The sequence below is a fragment of the Canis lupus genome, chromosome 7 (genome assembly GCF_003254725.2).
Source record: "Canis lupus dingo isolate Sandy chromosome 7, ASM325472v2, whole genome shotgun sequence".
In the NCBI taxonomy this organism is placed as follows: domain Eukaryota; kingdom Metazoa; phylum Chordata; class Mammalia; order Carnivora; family Canidae; genus Canis; species Canis lupus.
In genome coordinates this window covers 61312771-61332308 of record NC_064249.1, presented here as the reverse complement: position 1 = coordinate 61332308, position 19538 = coordinate 61312771, and the positions used below count along the sequence as shown (strand labels likewise).

General features: G+C 37.9%; 1 protein-coding gene across 1 annotated transcript in view; it reads right to left on the bottom strand.

Annotated features, from left to right (window-relative positions):
• The window catches only part of CHST9 (carbohydrate sulfotransferase 9), a 241856-nt gene extending 222827 nt beyond the window's left edge, over window positions 1-19029 (bottom strand). The window contains exon 1 of the mRNA XM_025429254.3: window positions 18904-19029. The gene's annotated coding sequence lies outside the window, so the exon portion shown is untranslated. The remainder of the gene's footprint in view (window positions 1-18903) is intronic.
• Between the last annotated feature and the right edge of the window lie 509 nt (window positions 19030-19538).

Sequence of the window (19538 nt, the reverse complement as noted above, 5' to 3'; positions counted from 1 at the left end):
AGTAAATCTTAAGCATTCTTACCATACATATACAAAAAAGGTAGCTATGTGAGGTTGATAAACATTATAATTAACCTGACTGTGGTAATCATTTCACAATGTATATTTATCAAATCATGTTGTACACACACACACACACACACACACACACACACACGATAAAATGAGTATCTTGAGTAGGCATAACTTAATCAGGTGATCTGTTTAAGAATGGGCCCAGGATATCCTTAGAGCTAGAGATGCTCTCCTACTGGCTTTGAAGAAGCAAAAAGCTAGCTATGAACTTCTTATGCAGAAGGGTGGCCCTTAGGACTAAGTGAGGGTCTCAGTCTTAAAGCTGTTATAAGTAAACTCTGTCCCTAAACTCAATAAGCTTACAAGAAGACCCTGGGCTTCAGATAAGAATGCAGCCCAGCGGAAGCTTAATTACAGCCTTGTGATACTCTGAGCAGAGGATCCAATTAAGTTGCTCCTGACTTCACAACAAAGAAAGACATCAGAGATAAAAAAGGGGCATAACATAATGGTACAGGAGCAATTCTCCAAGAAGATGTTAACAAACCTTAACATATATAACAGGAGAGCATCAAACTATGTGAGGCAAAATTGATCGAACTGCAAGGAAAAACAGATAAATTCACCATTATAATTGGAGACTTCAACAACCTTCTATCAGAAATAAACAGATCCAGGGACATCTGGGTGGCTCAGTCAGTTAAGAATTTGCCTTTGGGTCAGGTTATGATCCCAGGGTCCTAGGATCAAGCCCTGCATCAGTTTCCCTACTCAGTGGGGAATCTACTTCTCCCTCTCCCTCTGCTCCTCCTCCCTGTTCATGCTCTCTCTCTCTCTCTCTCTCATTCTAATACATAAAATCTTAAAAGAAAAATAAATGCAACAGATCCAGCAGGCAAAAATATAAAAAGATAAAACATCAGTGAAGGCATAGTTTTACTCAATAATATGATCAGGAAACTGGATATAATGGTTAGCTATACTACTTCATCCAATAATAGCGAAATATACATTCATCTCAAGTGTACATGGAACATTTACCAAGATAAACCACATTATGGGCCACAAAATAGGAGTTAAAATTTTTAAAAGAATAGAAATCACAATGTCTATTCTCATATCACAGCAGAATTAAACCAAAAATCAGTAATAGAAAGATGGCTGGAAAATTCCAAAGTACTTAGAGATTAAACAACACACCTCTAAATAATACATGAGTTAAAGAGAAATTGCAAAAGACATATAAAAATATTTTGAACTAAATGAAAATGAAAAATACAATTATCAAAATTTGTGGTACGCCACAATATCAGTGCTTAGAGAGAAACTTATAGCACTGAATACGTATACTATCTAAAATCAATCACGTAAGATCTTAGCCTAGGAAATTAGAAAAAGAAGAACACATTAATTCCAGATAAGTTGAAGAAAAGAAAAAATAAAATTACAACAGAAATCAATGAAATTTAAAATAGGAAGTCAATAGAGAAAATCAACAAAACCACAAGCCAGTTCTTTGAAAAGACCAATAAAATCAGTCTCTAGTCAGACTAATTAAAAAAAGAAAAGGAAACAAATTGCTAGTATCAGAAATAAAAGAGAGAATATCAGTACATATCCCATGGAAATTAAAAGCATAATAAATGTTATGAAGAGCTCTATGCCTACCAATTTGATAACCTAAATTAAGGGGACCAATTCTCTGAAAGAATCTGCCAAAATTCACACAAAAATAGACAATCCGAATAGGCCTATATTCATTAAAGAAACTGAATCAATAGTTAATAATCTTCCAAAATAGAAAGCACCAGACCCAGATGGGTTCACTGGTGAATTCTACCAAATGCTAAGGGAAAAAAATGTACCAATTCTTTATATTTTCTTTCAGAGATAGAGACAGAGGAAATAATCCCCAGGTTGGTCTACGAGGTCAGCATTACTTTGATACCAAAACCAAACAAAGTCATTACAAGAAAAGAAAATTATAGACCAAAATCCCTTATGAACATAGATGCAAAAAATCCTCAACAAAGTATTACCAAATCAAATCCAGTAAGTTATAAAAATAATTATACACAATGACCAAGTTGGATTTATCCCATATATGCAAGGCTGATTCAACATTTGAAAATCAATTAATGTAACCCATCATATCAACAGACTAAGAATGCAAAATCAACAATCAATAACTAAATACTTAGTTATATATAACAAAATATGTGCAAGATCTATAAAAAGGAAACTACAAAGTTCTGATGAAAGAAATCAAAACACTAAATACATGGAATGATATTTTATGTTCATGGATAGGAAGACTCAATATTGTTAAGATGTTGGTTGTTCCCAATTTCGCCTATAGATTCCATGCAATCCCAATCAAAATCTCAGTGAGTTCTTTGTGTGTATCAATAAACTGATTCTAAAGTTTATATGAGGGGCAAAAGACAGTCAACGCAATATTGAAGAGGAAGAACAAAGTTTGGGGATGGTGACATTACTTAACTTCAAGACAATATAAAGCTACAACAATTAAGACAGCATGGTATTGATAAAAGAACAAAAAAAATAAGTCAATGGAACAGAACAAGAAGCTCAGAAATAGACCCTCGTAAGTACAGTCAACTGATCCTCAACAAAGGAGCAATTCAATAAAGCCAAAATAGGGTTTTTTTTAAACAAATTGTGTTGGAATAATCGGACATCCACACGTAAAAAAATGAATCTAGATACAGAACTTACACTTCTCACAAAAATTAAAGTAAAATGGACCACAGACTTAAATGTAAAGCATAAAACTATAAAACTCCTAGACGATAATTTGAGAAAATCTAAGGAGACCTTGGGTATGATGTTGACTTTTTAGAACCAACACCAAAGGCATGATTCATGAATAAAAGAGTTAATAAGCTGAACTTCATTAAAGGTAAAAAAAAAAAAAATTGCTCTGTGAACATCATCCTGAAAATGAAAAGACAAATCACAGACTGGGATAAAATATTTTCAAACGATATATCTGATAAGGGACTATTACCTAAAACATAGAACAAACTCTTAAAACTCAATGACAAGGGAGTAAACAACTCAATTAACAATGGACCAAAGAACTTATCAGACACCTCACCAAAGAAGATACAAAATGGTAAATAAGCATCAGTGAAATGCAAACAAGATGACAATGAAATACCATCTATCAGACAACACATCTTTCAGAAAGGCCAAAATCTAGAACACTGACAACATCAACGACTAATGAGGATGTGGAGCAACAGAAATTCTCATTCATTACTGGAGGGAAGACAAAATAGTAGTTACTTCAGAAGGCAGTATGGAAATTTCTTAGAAAACTAAACATACTGTTTAGTACTGTTACCATAGAATCCAGTAATCACTCTCCTTGGTATTTACCTAAAGGAACTGAAAACTTTGTTCTACATAAAAACCTACCCATGGATGTTTAAAGAGCCTTGTTCATAACTGCCAAGACTGGAAGCAAACAAGATGTCCTTCAACAGGTGAAGAAATAAACTGTGATCCATCTAGACAATGGGATATCACTCAGTGCTGAAAAGAAATGAACTATAAGATATGAGAGCCAGAGAAGAAACTTATATGCATATTACTTGGTGAAAGAAGTCCATCTGCAAAGGTTATAGATTATATGATTTCACTATATGACACTCTTAAAGAAAAGGCAAAAATATGGAGACAGAACGACTAATGGTGGCAGGGGTTACAGAGGAGGGAGCTATGAATAGGTGGAGCAGACAGGATCTTTGGTGCAGTAAAATTACCCTGATGATACATGATGCCAGACACATGTCATTATAAATCTGTCTAAACCTGTAAAACAACACCAAACTATGGATTTTAGGTGATACGTGTCAATGTAGTTTCATCAATTGTAACGAAGGTACCACTCTGGTGGAGGAAATTGGTGATGGGGAAGGCTGTGTGTACATTTAGTGGTACGTGGCAGAGTGTGGGACGTAGACATGGGAAATCTCTGTACTCTTCACTCAATATTTCTGTAAACCTAAAACTTCTCTAACAAATAAAGTCTACTTGAAAATAGTGAAAAAAAGAACTCTATTTTCAATTAAACAAGAGTTACCAATTCAAACCATTAACTAAACCTACCAAATTCTGTAAAATCTAGAGAGGAAACAGAGAGGGTAAGAATTGGCAGATACACTCTCAAACCTTGAGCTGGATATATATTTTCCTAAACGTACTATCATGGTTCCAAAAGACTGTCCATCATAAGTAGGGGCATAAGTAGGCTATAAGGAGTGTGGATGTTTCCCTATTAAAACTCAGACTGACTGGGGATGCAGGACTGGTGAAAATACCATGCCCATCTACTATTTTTATTAGTTATGACATGGTCTCCCAGCTGAGGGTACTCTGGGAGAAAATTTAAGGGAAGCCACAACTACTATATCACAACATAGAATTAGAGGCTTGAATTAAACTTGAAAGCAAATGGAACAAGCTGAGTAGGACAAGATGTTCTAGGCAAGAGCCTGGAGCTGTAGATCGCCCCACTACACTAGCTCCTGCCATTCCACATCATTGCCCCCATCAAGTATGGGGGAGGGGAGAAAAAAATGGCTTATGGGCTAGAGACACAGGTGCCAGGCAAGGGGACAGGGTGGTGGTGTTGGTGGAGGGATAGAGATACTCATCAGGCAAGCAAAAATTCAGGAAGTACAAATCTGCATGAGCCCTACTAGAATAAATTCTTTGATAATAAAATCTAGCCAAGCACAAAATGAATCAAAATAACTCAGAAAGAGAAACAGTAATGAAAGGACTGTTTGAGCACTGATTTCATTTAAATATGAAAATATAAAATTTGACATAATCATAAAAATGTAACAAAAATTTTAAATGAGGAAAGGGAATTGTAAGGATCCTTCACTTCATGTTTATTTTTTTAACAAATAGTAAAATTGGCTTGAAGTGGGGGGAGGTGCACAGTTCCATGAAGTGTTAACAATGTAGATGGTTAATAAAGAGAAGAGTATTGTCTTCTATATTTTATTTTACTACTACAATGCTTTTTCTAAGTATCCACTCAGTGGTGGATGCCACAAAAGCAAAAACCAGTTAATCAGTAATTCCAGCATGCATTGACAGGGATTCTTCTCAGGTAATGATTAGGTTTTTATTCATTTCTGATAACTGATTTTGAATGTAGTTTAGTTCACTTCTGGAGAAAGGTTTCATGGTTCTCTTTTGCTATTTCTTCTATGATTGCAATGTTTTGAATGTGGGTACAAATGGAACAACACTATTTTCCATTGTTTGTTTTATTTATCCTTTCTGAGACTTTAGGTAAAATGACCTATTAAGTATCATGAGTGAAAAATAGTTACATACTTGGTCCGGAGTTCCGCCTTCTGTGTGCAGGAAATTCAAATATACTTATAACATCTAGAATTATTCCCCAAGGCACAATCTTTTACATGGATTTATTATCAAAAGGTTCTATTTGTGTAAAGTCATATTATCATATGTGTATATTCAATAAACTTGGAGTACAAATAGCTTCCAGCCAATAATTACCTACACAAATTGTTCGCATAGCTGTTTTCTTTTAATGCCAAATTCTATATGGAAGTCTGTTTTCCCTATTGCTATAAATTCTAACAACTTTTAATACATTTTTCATGGTCTTGGAACTTTTTAAAAAAATATGAAATAAAAATATATTAAGTTTACTAAGATCACAAAATTCAATTTCACCCATTCACTCAAGTCTTATACTTTTCAGTGGTATGGTTATCCATTGTCTTGATACTAATATAAATGCAAGCTATATAGTAGCTTGGGATGAGAGAGAGAGGGATAGTGGTACAAAAGCTATTATTGACTTTCTTTTAAATTTTTATTTATTTATTTATGATAGTCACAGAGAGAGAGAGAGAGAGGCAGAGACACAAACAAAGGGAGAAGCAGGCTCCATGCACCGGGAGCCTGATGTGGGATTCGATCCCGGGTCTCCAGGATCGCGCCCTGGGCCAAAGGCAGGCGCCAAACCGCTGCGCCACCCAGGGATCCCTATTATTGACTTTATTTGAAGATAATCGAGACTTTTAAAGAACCAACTCACTCCCATAACAATTTTTTATTGTTTTCCCCTTATTAAGACAATGCCAAGTTCAATATTTTTCATTACTATTTGCCTAAATATAAGCTGAAGATGAATTACAACTTATTCTGGTGAGGAGTTCCTATTATTGTGACACTTAGCTTCAAGACACTATATGCTAGAAGTATCAAGAAACTTATTTTTCAGATTTTTCAGAAACTCTAATTTCTTTGCTATAACTTATAATAATTCATAAACTATCTTATGAAATATAAGGGGAAAGAAGTCTTAGTATTTGTACCTTTGGCTTATTGTATCTTAAGATATAAGAAGGTCTAGAAGTTCTTTTTACCATTATTATTATTATATTGTATCAAGAAGCACCACTTCCATTGTTCTGATTATGTGAAAGGTACATCTCATTAGTAGCCCTAAATGTTATCTTAGGGCCAAGTAAACTATTCTTACAGGGACCTGAGTACAAATATTATATCATACACTTTAATGGTAGGAGAAATATTTTAAATAGTTATTTTGAAGCTGAATTTTTCTAAAGAGATAATTTGCTACAAATTTTGTATTTTTTAAAAGATTTTATTTATTTATTCATGAAAGACACGGGGGGGTGGGGGGCAGAGACACAGGCAGAGGGAGAAGCAGGCTCCATGCAGGGACCCGATGTGGGACTCAATCCCGGGGCTCCAGGATCAGGCCCTGGGCTGAAGGCGGTGCTAAACCACTGAGCCACCTGGGCTGTCCACAAATTTTGTATTTTTAATTTAACCCAATTGAACCCCTTTTACTTTGTGCTTCATGGAGAACAGCCCTCTTTACTGATTAAACAGCTTTATTTTTTGATAGTTGTAAATATCTGGTACTGTGCTTTAGGTACCTGCTTCTAATACATAAGCGCTAACAGTGCTTGCTCACCTTCCAGACACTGTACAGTTGAGAATCACACTAGATCCTAAATTTTACTGGTGCCCTGGCCAGATCTATTTTACCCTGCACACTAGTTTGCTATGTTGTGCATCTTGTAGTGAGAATAATCAGTAGTTTAATTGTTTTACAGCGAAACACAAGAGGATACATTGTCTCCTACACTGCCTAAAACATATTCTTTTAAGCATAGCTCCTTTAAAGTGTTTAAATATAACTTACAAAATATTGTGGAATGATAAATGAAGATATTTAGATACTTTGAAAAGGATACTTTACTAATAGACTAAATGACTTTCAAACATGCTAGCTCACTTCCATACAATGTGATAATGATCTCATCTGTTGCATAGTTGGCTTAAAATCAGAGTACTTTACTCAGTTTTTATTTTGAAAAACATGTAACTTACAGAAAAGTAGCAGTAATATAATGACTACTATATAATCTTTAATCAGTTCACATTTGCTTCTCTCTCTCTCCAACACTTAAAACAGTAATTTTGCTCAACCACATCAAAGGAAGTTGCAAAGATCATGAGATTTCAACTGTAAATACTTTTAAATATATCCTTTGCCCCAAAAGACATTCTCCTACACAACTCCAATATGATTATCACACTCAGGAAACTTACCATTGATGTTATACTATTCTATGATCTACAGCCCAAATTCAGATTCCTCCAACTGTCCCAGTAGTACTCTCTATAGCATCCCCCCCACCCCCATCAAGAATCTAATCAAGAAGGATGCCTTGCAATTAGTTGCCATGTCTCCCAATGTCCTTTAATCTTGAACAATCTTCCAGGATTTTGTGTGTGTGTGACAATGACATTTTTGAAGTGTCCAAGTTGATTATATTAAAGAATGTCCACCAATTTGGAGTTCTCAGATTGTTTCCTTATGATCAGATTCAGATGAAACATTTTTGGCATTACAACTTCACAGGTGATTATGTATCCTACTTCATGTGTGTATCATATCAAAAGGTACATGGTGTCAATGTGGTGATGTCAAGTGTGCTTACTTGGTTACGCTGGTCTGCCAGATTTCTTCCTATAAAGGTATCCTCCTCTCTTTGTAATTAATAAGCAATCTGTGAGATGACATTTAGAGAGAGCATGGATATCATGTCCCTAAAAACCATTCACCCAATGCTGAATTATCCTTTGATTACTCTTGTAATAGTGTTGCAAAAAGGTGAATTTATAATTCCAGCATTTAAAAAAATTATTAGCTTGTATTTTTCAGTAAACAGCTTTTTCATCTACCCACCACCATCTGCACACTACACACACACTATACACTCATGATTCTTTTCTTACTCAATGTGCTCTAATCCATTACATATATTATTACTTTTTATGTTCAAATGATCCCAAGTTGGGCCTTCAAGTGGAAGTCCCTAAAATCTGGCACTTATGTACTTCTGATGTGTCTCCATCAGTTTTGAGCAATTCCTTATTTTCTGGCACAAAGTGTTCCAGATTAGCAGATTCTACTCTAAACTAGCCAAAGCAAGAAGGCTTTAAATAAAAAGAAGACTAACTCAATTTTAAAACAGCATCTGGAATTTAGGTACAATATTAAAACAGTATCTAAACACAGTAAGTGCCAAGTGAATAAGGTAGGTCTTTTCCTTAACTATTTCAGCATAGTTTGAAGCCTCTATGCAACGCTTAAAAATATGAACTTTTACTTTATAAACTAGACTTTTATGTTACTCTCTCAATTTCATATATTTATTCTTATTTTAAGTTTTGTTTTTCTTCATCTCATGTATCTCCATACAGGAGCCATAGGGGCAGGTAACCTCCAAAATATTTTTTTTCTCTTCTCCAACATGGTACAATCTTAGATCATTGTCAAAATATGCCAAATGGCACAGCATAGAACTCTCACAGAGTGAAGCCTTTTAAAATTACTGTAATTATTAAGAGATTTCACATGTCAGAGGAAATAATGTAAAAGAATGCTTGAGCCTTTTTGTGTGTGTGTGGGGGGGGGGGTAAGAAATTCAACAGATTAGCTGTACTTTCTAAGCAAATGTAGCACTGCTCAAGTCACCTCTGAATGAATCACAGATAGGGACAGAAGCAGAAGAGGAAGGACTGTGATTTTTGGAGAGATGACAAAGAAAAGAAAAAATGTGGGGCTTGAAAGCTTACAAGTTTTTATTTATGTGTTTTCATGAGAATGTGAGGGTGGGTGTGACTGGCTATTTCTGTGTAGTATATATGTATGCATGCACACATGTGGGGTTAAAGCCAAGGATGATCAGTAAACATTTATTCCACAAATATGTTTCACACCCCTGCTATGGGCAGGCTCTGAAGCATTTTCTAGGAATATAAAGACCATCAAAACTATACAGATTTCTACCTTAGTGGTTGATTAAATAATTACCCAAGTAAACGTGAATTTGCAACTATTTGGGATGAGGGATATGAATACATAAATATGGATGCATTTATGCATACAAATAAATATGTGTGTATATATGATGGGGAAGAAATGGCTCATTTGAGGAAATGGGATTTGGGTTGATATTTGAGGTGCTAACTAAGAGTTAACTTGGCAATGTTTGGGTATTTGTGCTCATGGGTGTGGGGATGGGAGGGAGCTTGATTAGTCAGAGCAACTGGAAGAAAGCCAGCCAGCTCAAGCAAAGGGAAAGAGTGGAGACATCAAAAAGATGAGACTGGAGGAGCCTGGCATTGCTGGGTTTCAAAAAATCAGGTGCACAGCTTTGGGCTTTACTATGCAATGGTAACCCAGGGAAGTGGTGTGTGTAGTTAGAGCTGTGAGTATTACATTTGCACTGGAGGATGGAATAGTAATAAACAATATAGGATGCCAGGAGACCAGTGATTGTGGTTTCCTGCACAGGGGAGGGTTAAAGCTTAGACTAGGGTGATGGCCCGAGGCAGATGTGTAATATACTTTAAAAATGTATTGTTGAAGTATAACTGACATACAGTGTTATAGTAGTTTCAAATATATGATTTGTAACACACTTTGGAGGTAACAATCAACACCTAGGTGTAGGCTCTGATATGGGGTTAAGGAGAGGGGATCTCAAGGATAAAATCCAGATTGGGAGCTGGGGAATACCAGAGGTTGGGGTGAAATGGGTAGAGATCACAAATTTGATTTTGACATGTATCATTTGAGGTTTCTCTTTAAGACAGAAAATAAGAAATGCCAAATACACAGCTGGATCTATTAAGTGGGGAACTCAGAGGGACTTCTTGAGCTTTAGATGTGTTTTACAAAGTTCTTTGATAAAATATATGCCAGTGATTTCAAGGAATTCTAATTGGATACTACTCAGTGTATGTATGTTGGGAAAATTCATGGTGAACCAAAGTTCCAAGATACTCGATAATCTCTCCTACTTGGGAGTTCAGTAATTTGCAAATCCATTTCCACTCAAAATGCTGTTATAATTCCCTGAACTGCAAAATCTGAAAATAGGACTTTGCTAGATTTTTTTTAGCAAGTCACAAAAGTGATAATGTAAGTACAGGAGTAATATCAAAAATATTTAACAATCAGTACAAGTTGGGTTCTGGCCACAAATAACGAGTAAGACCAAACTAGTGCATCCAGCTGACTGCCAGCCCTTTCACAGTAATGGAGTCTCATTCTGTAATGGTAAAAGTTCCTAATTGAAAATTAGAGTGCAAATATTAGAAAGTCAAAGAGCGTTAATGGTCACTGCTTTTAGTGCAATAATGTCACTCACACATAAGCATTTTTTAATACTTTGGGAAAACTGATTTGGGGGGAGGAATAAATTACCGTCACTCTAATCTGTTCAAAGAAGGTTGTGGGAAAATCAAATTTAATTAGAGATATGTTTCTAAAAAATTGTGCCTGCATTTCAATTTTGGAATTTCTTTCTTAAAGTAGATAATCAATGCCATCATCTTGTGTAAATCTTCACAAACTATATTTGCTTCAAGTAACCTGTAACAATAGGTCACAGCTCCAACTCCTTCTGTGATAAAAAAGAAAACAATAAAAATGACTACAAAACTGAGTGAGTTCTGAGCTACCTGCTTCTGAAACTAATGGAAAAGTAAATATTACATTCTTCATTTGAATTGACAAAATTGTCTTCTTTGGTTTTCCCATTTTCACATATTTGTAGAGGCTCCTGAAGTTTCTTTCACTACATTGACTGGGTATATTCTTCCTTTTCTTAACTACATTCTTCAGTGTGTTAGATTTCAGTTTAGAGTAGTATTGAAGTAAAAGGGGACACAATGAGGCTAGTAAGTGGAAGAAGTCACCTCTGTTTATTCTGGAAAAAAAAAAAGTTGTTTTGTTTTTTTTTCTGTTGTATGGTGGAATTAACAGTGCAAAGAGAGAGGAGGGCTTTGCTTTCACAATCTTGCTTCTATTACATACAAGAGTAAAAAGCATAACAAGAAAAGGTAGATTTCCAATAGAATTTCACTGCCTACACAGACCTTTGTGCTGCTCAAATGAAAGAAACTCCTTATTTTCCTTATCACCTCCACAATCCAACACCCTCAATTTCATCTTCTCTCAATTCCCACCGCACCACTACACTCTTATTAGAAATTGTAACAAAAGTAGACCAAATAAAGTTAGGGGTCAGTCTGAGGTTGAGTGTTGGGCCATTCAATTGACCAAGAAGCTTCCAGTAAGAATGAACAATATGCAGCAAAACAATCATGGCTCAAATTGTGTTCTGTACAATTGCTGCATTCCCTCTGTAGGAAAAGCCATCTCTCATGATTCGGTAAACTATGCCCTTCTATGTAGAGAATCTTGTGATTATGTCAAAACAATTGGTTATTTGCGTGCATGCGCACACACACACACCTATGATTTTCATCTTAACTGTTAAGAGTTTACATTAAAAAGTCTCCTTCTTTAAAAAGAATATTATAAAATGTTTATGCAATGTTATAAAAGACATCTAAAATTGACCTGGAGTCGAAAGTAACCTAAGAAAAAAAACAATTCTTACTTACAATTTGGAAAGTTCAAGATGCTTGCTGTAGCTAATAATGAAATGACATTTCATATAACTCTTAATTTTCAATAGCAAGTCTTATGTTATGGTCTGCTAGTCCAAACATTAGAAGTGAAAATTTTGAGTTTCCCTCTCAATCCCCTCCTCGTTTCTAGGGTCTCATGCTCTCCTGTATGTTGCATATACAAGTAATCTTCAAAACCCTCTGATCTCTCTGCAAATACTCTATATTTTGCAAAGAGATGTTGATGTGCTTCTAGTGAGTCAACAGTGCACAGACTACAGACATCTAAGACAGACACTACAGTTGTCTATACATCCCCTCCCAGCCCAACTCCTATATGCTATCACAGGATGCCTTTATTTTAAGGAATTAAAAAAAATCTAATACAACAGTTTATTGTGTCAGTAACAGATTTTGGCCTCTTCTGTGGCATACTTCACAGCACTATTTTATGGTGTAACTTCCAATATTGAACGAGTGCAGTTGTTTGCATAAAAATGTTTCAAGGGCATTCTAAATACAATCTCAATACCTTCTTTCTTATTTTTCAGTGCCTGAAATTACATGTATGTATGTACACACATAGAACATGTGCATATACACATGCATATACACATATACATATACACATATAATTATAAATTACTTTAAAGGTCCTTTCCAGCTCTATAACAAAATGCATAACTTTGATTCTAAGACTTAGGCACTGATCAAAAGAAACTGATTTCATTAACAAATGTATATAAAATATATGTATAAACTGTCTCTGTCTATCTGAATGCCTTCAATGTTTTTTGGAGACATGCATCTAAACAAGGTTAAGGCCTGGAAGAGTTAAAATACTAGCCAGCCTGCATATTAGTTTGTCAATACTCATAGTCACCCACCAAAGAGAGATTTCTAAGAGAAATGAGGATTAGAAGAAGTAAACTTTTATAAAGGTGCCAGTGACAGAAGATCAGAATGTGAGCTTGATTTTGATGGTCAGAGAGTCTGTAATCCTAGTCCACTGAAGGCAGGAGACCAGCAGACAAGCAGAACAGTCTCATTTAAAAAAAGGGGGGGCGGCAGGTAGATGAGTAAGGGCATGAAGAATAATCCCATGTAATCACAAAAATCTTATTTCTCTAGTCGTGTGGCTCTCTTCAGGGTCAGATCGTCGCTAGAGAACATTTTGGGAAGGGTTGGGTACACTCTGGTTTGTTACTTACTGGGACAGGAGAGTGTGGTTGGCTTTAGCGTGGAGGAACAGCCTTATTTAATGAGGAATTTTCCCAAATACCTCATACAACATGCAATGTCCCGATGAACTAAACTTATAGGGAATATCAACCTATAGAATCTGGCACATCATTGCAATGTAAGCATTTTATAAGAATTTCCACTGAAAGCCCAGAAACTGACAATTAAGGTTGCTGCGGTGAATAATTTAATCATTCTATGCGGTCTGTCTCCTAACCCTGGAATTGATAGACTAAAACAGCAGAGGCAATATCAGCACTAAATCGATAATTTTCATTTTAGAAATATTTTATCTGCTATTACAGATGATATGGCGGGCAACCTGCAGACTCCTTTGAAATAGAGTTCATACTAGTAACAACAGCAGGAACATGTTCCACAAAACAAGTTTGGAATTTTGGTGGAAGTTTATTAATAGTATTTATTCTCTCATTTGCAAAATATCACACTTCCACATTTTCTCCACTCTGCTAGTCTTTAATTTGACTTGGCATATTTTCCTTGGAACGATTCCCATTATATTCTTCTTTACCACATATGAATAAGTCTGGCTTGTAATTCTCCTAACATACTTTTTAGTCTACCCTGTTTTTTTCATTTTCCTGTACTTCTTGTATAGAATGCCCTCTGATGTTTTCTATTTGCCTTAATCGAAATTTATTCATTATATATACATAAAATCTTTTGCTTCTTTAATATGTGTTCCAGTGAGGTCATCCCCAGAGACTAGTATAGTTATTATTTACAAATTAACTTGTATTTTATCCTTCTTTTCATTTCAGATATATTCAGTAATTAAATTATTGATGAGTTACATTTCAGGATATGAAGGGGGAAACAAAATATTTGCAATTAAAAAAAGAGACTAAGAGGGTTGAGAACCATGGTTTGGTCTGTGGTGACCATTCAGCGGACAACAGAAGACAGAAAAGTCATAGGCCTTCTACATCTAGCTCTGTACCATTTTGTGACTATCACATGGAGTTGATACCTTGATGGCCAGAAAGAGTTAACTTCTTCTATCTAACTACCCTACTTACTACACAGGAGCTGAATGAGTCAGGAGATCAGGTTTCTAGTTTCTGCTCTGCCACTAACTACCAGTGTGACCTTTAGCTGTTCATAGTGATCACTGTGGGTCCCCATTTCCTTAACTGTAAAATGAGGGCATTGGAATAAATTACTTTAAAGGTCCTTTCCAGCTCTATAACAAAATGCATAACTTTGATTCTAAGACTTAGGCACTGATCAAAAGAAACTGATTTCATTAACAAATGTATATAAAATATATCCTGTGGGTCTCAATTATATTTCCAACCACAATATTTCTTTTAAAATATTCAATCTAAGGACTCAAGTCTTAAAAAAAAATGCCGTGCCCTATAAAAAATTTAAAAAAAAATGTTTCCTCAAAAAAGAAGTACCCCTACACTTGCAGTAGAGAGCACATTTATTATGAGAACATAGTCACCACTCTGAAGGGGACGTCTACTTTATTACCATTCTGCTCACTACTGTAAAAGTTACAATTTTTACTTTTTGCTTTGAATTCTTGAAATAAAAATGATCTTATCTGCTTTTCTAATCATATATTTTTTGCAGCTCTAACCTTCCCCACAGAGGTTTCCTAATAGTGCATAGAACTAACAATTCAACAAAATCTATATACAACCGAACACTGACTATAAACGAGGTGTTTAACAGCCAGTGCTATGGTGTGAATCAACTTCTTGTTCAACTAACTATTTCATCCACAACCAATTTTGCCCTAGAGCTTTTGAAAAACACAATAGAAATCTGTTAAATTGCCAGTCTTGCTGAACTTCAACTATTTTATCTAACCAGGTCCACGGTAACAACAGATACTTGAGAGATTCTTTTCAATGAAATATACTTTGATTTGGAGCAAAGGTACTGAGATCAAATGGACCAAACCCCTTATTCTGGTAGCATCTTGCTGTTTCTTCTTTAGAAAGTACCTATGTAAGGATTTCACCTTAATACATACACATTATGTACGTATGCTTTAGTGAAACTTCATGCTTACAGATTTGGCTTAATTAGATTTATCAATCATAATATTTCTGTTTGGTTTTCAGGAGTAGCCCACTATCATTTAAAAAAACCCATATCAATCACCTCTTTTACATGTGGAGTCGAATCGAATTTCTCAAATTTTGATTGAAGGATTTTTATTTTTTCCAGGAACATGTCTAACTCTTAAAACATATTCATTAAATAGATATACAATCAAGTCTTGATTATGTTCCTGTGAATTACATATATTCTACTGCAAAGTTGCCATACCAGGTTTGCTTATTTCTATTACCCAGCTTGTTTCTGGGCAGGATGCCCATCTGCACCACCTCCTTATAAATCGGTTTTGGTGTTTGAGGTATATAAACTTATTTAAAAATTAACCTAAACAAAACAAAATAATTAGAAAGGCAACTTGCCCACAATAACAATGAAAATCTTTTTTAATACAAACATGTAATATGTTCCAAAGACAAAAACAAATGACTTTTTAAATAACCATGATTTTGGATTATATTTGCCTCTATTCTTCTCATTAACATGAATAATTCAGAGTGCTTACTATACATAGTGAAACTGTATCCCCTCAATAATTCATTTTTAGTATACAGAAAAATAAGATCTAACACATTCTTATGTATTTCCAAAGGTTTAAATTAGACCATATTTTTAAAGGCAACTTAACTTTCAAAATTGTCTATAGTTTGGGCTCATTCTCTTCAGTGCTATCATGATAGTAAGGAGAATCTTACACTTCCAAGGCAAAAGCAGTATAGTGCAGCATAGCAGGTCAGAAGGCAGAAACCTCACCTTTCCTTGGTTCTTGATATTCTTCTAGTACATATCAATTGTTTGCAAAGTATGGTCAAGATTGCCAATACCTTTTTCCTTAACAGTATGAAAGTGTTTTTGGAATATTACACCTAGGTTTGAATAGAAAGAATTTCCCAGGTTCTGTTTCCACTACAGGAACAACATATTTATTATGCAACTTAATTTTGGGTGAGAAAAATGTTCTAACATTCCAGTTGTAGCTATAGCAAACATCCCTAAATGTGAAAGCTTTCTTGGATTGGGGGTTTAGGGGGAGACTGAAAACCCCAAATATTGCTCTAATGATGACATAAACAAAATGAAGGGTATGAATCCATCTGCTGATTACATACAAACTCATCCGAGTTCCCAAACACAAATATAAAGAATACTACTTAGACATGTTATTCTTTTTCTATGTAATATTGATAGCCAACGTCTGTGTGGGAAGTGTATGTCTTCGGTCTACTTAATTTGGTGTCTGGGATATTAAGTTAGCCTCCCATTTTGTAAATTCTTCATGGGAAGAGGTTATATCCTTCTGGAACCATGCTAATTTTCTGGAGTCATGAGGCTGTTTAATGCACTGCTTCAGAGCACCAAATGCTACCCTTGTGACCAGGAAGAAAGGGAAAGAATGTCATCAGGAGGAGCCTGCAGCTGTACTAATTCTCAGCTTCTCTCTCTCAATCTTTTTTTTTTTTTTTTTTTTTTTGTTGTTGTTGTTGTTTTTCCAGCTTCTCTTTGGTAACAAAAAGGTGGGAAAAAAAAAAAAGCAATCAGATTTCACTGGAGTATATAACATCAGTTTTGTCCAAAGGCTTTAAAAGTTTTTTGATTTCTTCTTTCATTGAAAATAAAAGGAGAGGAGCTTATAGTGTAACTAGCCAAACACAACAGTTGCCAAACTTAGGTCAACATCAGATATCACTGCAGCTTTCAGGATATTCATGGAAATGTAGGAAATGTGGATGTATGTTTTGATACCTGTGAAAATAAAAGACTGCGCCTTAAGTGAGTGGGAGAGAACAGATGGTTGGTAATGATTTAAAACATTTATGTTTTTGGACTGTCACCAAGCCTCTGTATTAAAAAATGTGGTGTTTAGTCAGTACATACCAACATCTATCTGCAAGGTGCTCATTTTCTGGAGGATGCTACTGTAATAAAGGATATAAAACTCAAATGAGGCACGAGGAAAATTCTTCTTGTTTTCTCAGGGCATTCAATGTGTGCTATTTCTTATTGACTATATTCAATCAAAATGCTTTCTGTGTGATGAGAGGATTTTAATATTTCTCCAATAACCAGTCAACTATAAGTGTCCAGGAATTGTATTCCTTTCGAACGCATTGGGTGGAATTGTAATTTTGTTCTGTATATTTGATTCACTTTGACTGAAGCCCTTAAAAACCCCTTAAACAATAATAAAATCTGGTAGTCCAGGGTTGTCCTGCACATGAAAAACAGCAGCATTCTCCTTATCCTCAATTTTGTAGGCAGGCATATGGTGTTATGATGCTGTACTGGAATTGGCAGGTGCCAGACCACTGAATCAGGAAGACAGACAAATATTGAATATTGTCACACTGTATTTTGGTGTGTGTATGTGAGTCCGAAAGAAGCTCTGGTCTTTCAAACCCAGTGACACAGTGACAGCAGAGAGAACTGCCTATAGAGGGATTAATGCAATGTCTGGAGATAAAGTACAGAAAAAGAAACACTGTAAATAGTACTCTTAATTACTATAAAAACTGCTGAAGGGGAGTCCCATTAGACATCTCCAGTGTCTTGATTTGGTTCTGATAACATAATGAGGGAAAAGTCACGCACACCACAAACTACATTATGTACTGGCCCTCGTCCCTTTCAAAACCCTGGGAAGGATTCAGAACAGTTTCCCTGTGGGAGGGAAGTCGGGGGCGGACCCGCAGGGAGGGGAGCCAGGAGGTGCAGCGGCTCAGGCTTCGCACCTGTGAACTTAGTTGGAAATAACTCCTGACGGGCATCAGACGGAGCAAGCACCTTTCAGGCCTCTGACAGAAATACGCTGATGAGGATGTGCAAACCGGGCAGAAGAGGGAGCGGGTAACCGCGCCGAAGTAACAGCAGCAGCAGCAACGAAACAACCGCGCGCTTCCTGCGCTCCCCGAGCCACCTCCACCCTCCTCTCCCCTCCGCGGGGGCCCGAGCCACCCCGGCACGCCCCGGCACCCAGTCTCCTGATTCCCCTCCCACATCGTCCTCAGCCTTCGCAGGAGCTTTTAGCAAAGGTCCTGGAGTTTGCGGCCCATGCCAAAGAGGCACCCTGCAGAGATGCTCGTCTTTCTGCCAAACCAGCCGGAGGACCGGATAAACCGGCATCAGAAACTCAATACCGGGCCTGGCGGTGTCCTCCCTCCAGCCCCCGCTGGCGCCAAGTCGGGGGGCTGGCACCGCACCCCTGGAGCCAGGGCGCCCCGCCGGGCCCGCGAACCCCGCGAACCCCGCGCAGGTGGGTCAGTTCAGGCGCCCGGTCCCCTCCGCCTCCCGGACACGCCGCCCCGCCAAGCCAATAAAGTGAAGGGAAGTGGGTTCAAATATGGGGCAGGGGGGAAGGGGTATTAAGAAAAAAAAAAAAAAAAAAAAGGAAAAGAAAGATGCCTCCCTCTTCGGGCAGAGGCGAAGTACCTGAAAAGGTGAGGCTGCACCTCCCCGCCCACGCAGACCCCTCTCCCGCGGGTGCCCCGGCCCCCAGCCCCGTGCGCTCACCTGGAGAGCGGCCGCCCGCTGCTCCCGCTTTCCCGGGAAACTTGCCCGCGCTCCGGGGCCAACTCGGTGGACTCCTCCCCGCCGCGGCCCGTCGGGTGCGCGGGAGCCGGGGCTGCGCGCGGGGGCGGGGGCGGCGCGGGAGCGGGGGCGGCGCGGAGCCCGCCGCTCGCCCTCGCCCTCGCCCTCGCCCTCGGCCTCGCCCTCGCCCTCGCCCTCGCGGGTCCCTCCGGCCGCCGGTCCGCCCACCCGCGCGCTGGCTGCCGCGCCGCCTCGGCTCCGGCCCCCGCCCCCGCCCCCGCCCCCGCGCCCGCCCCGCGCCCGCCCCGGCGGCTCCGCCTCCCGCCTGTATCTCCCCCGCCCCGCCGAGCTCTCTCTCTGCCCCCGACTCTCCGGCCGGTGCCCCCCGGCCCCTCGCCCGCCCCCCGCCCGCCCTCCCGGTTGATGCCTGGTCCGGCCGAGCCCGGAGAGCCACCCGGTCTCGGTGCAGGAAGTAATCACCGTCGCCCTTTCCTAATCCACCTTCCCCTCTTCACCCCCGCCCCGGCTCGGGTGTCTTTCCCAGGTGTTCTAGAAACAGCTGAAGGACGGATCAATAGGTTAGCGGGTTATCGCAAACATCGACGCCCAACTCTCAG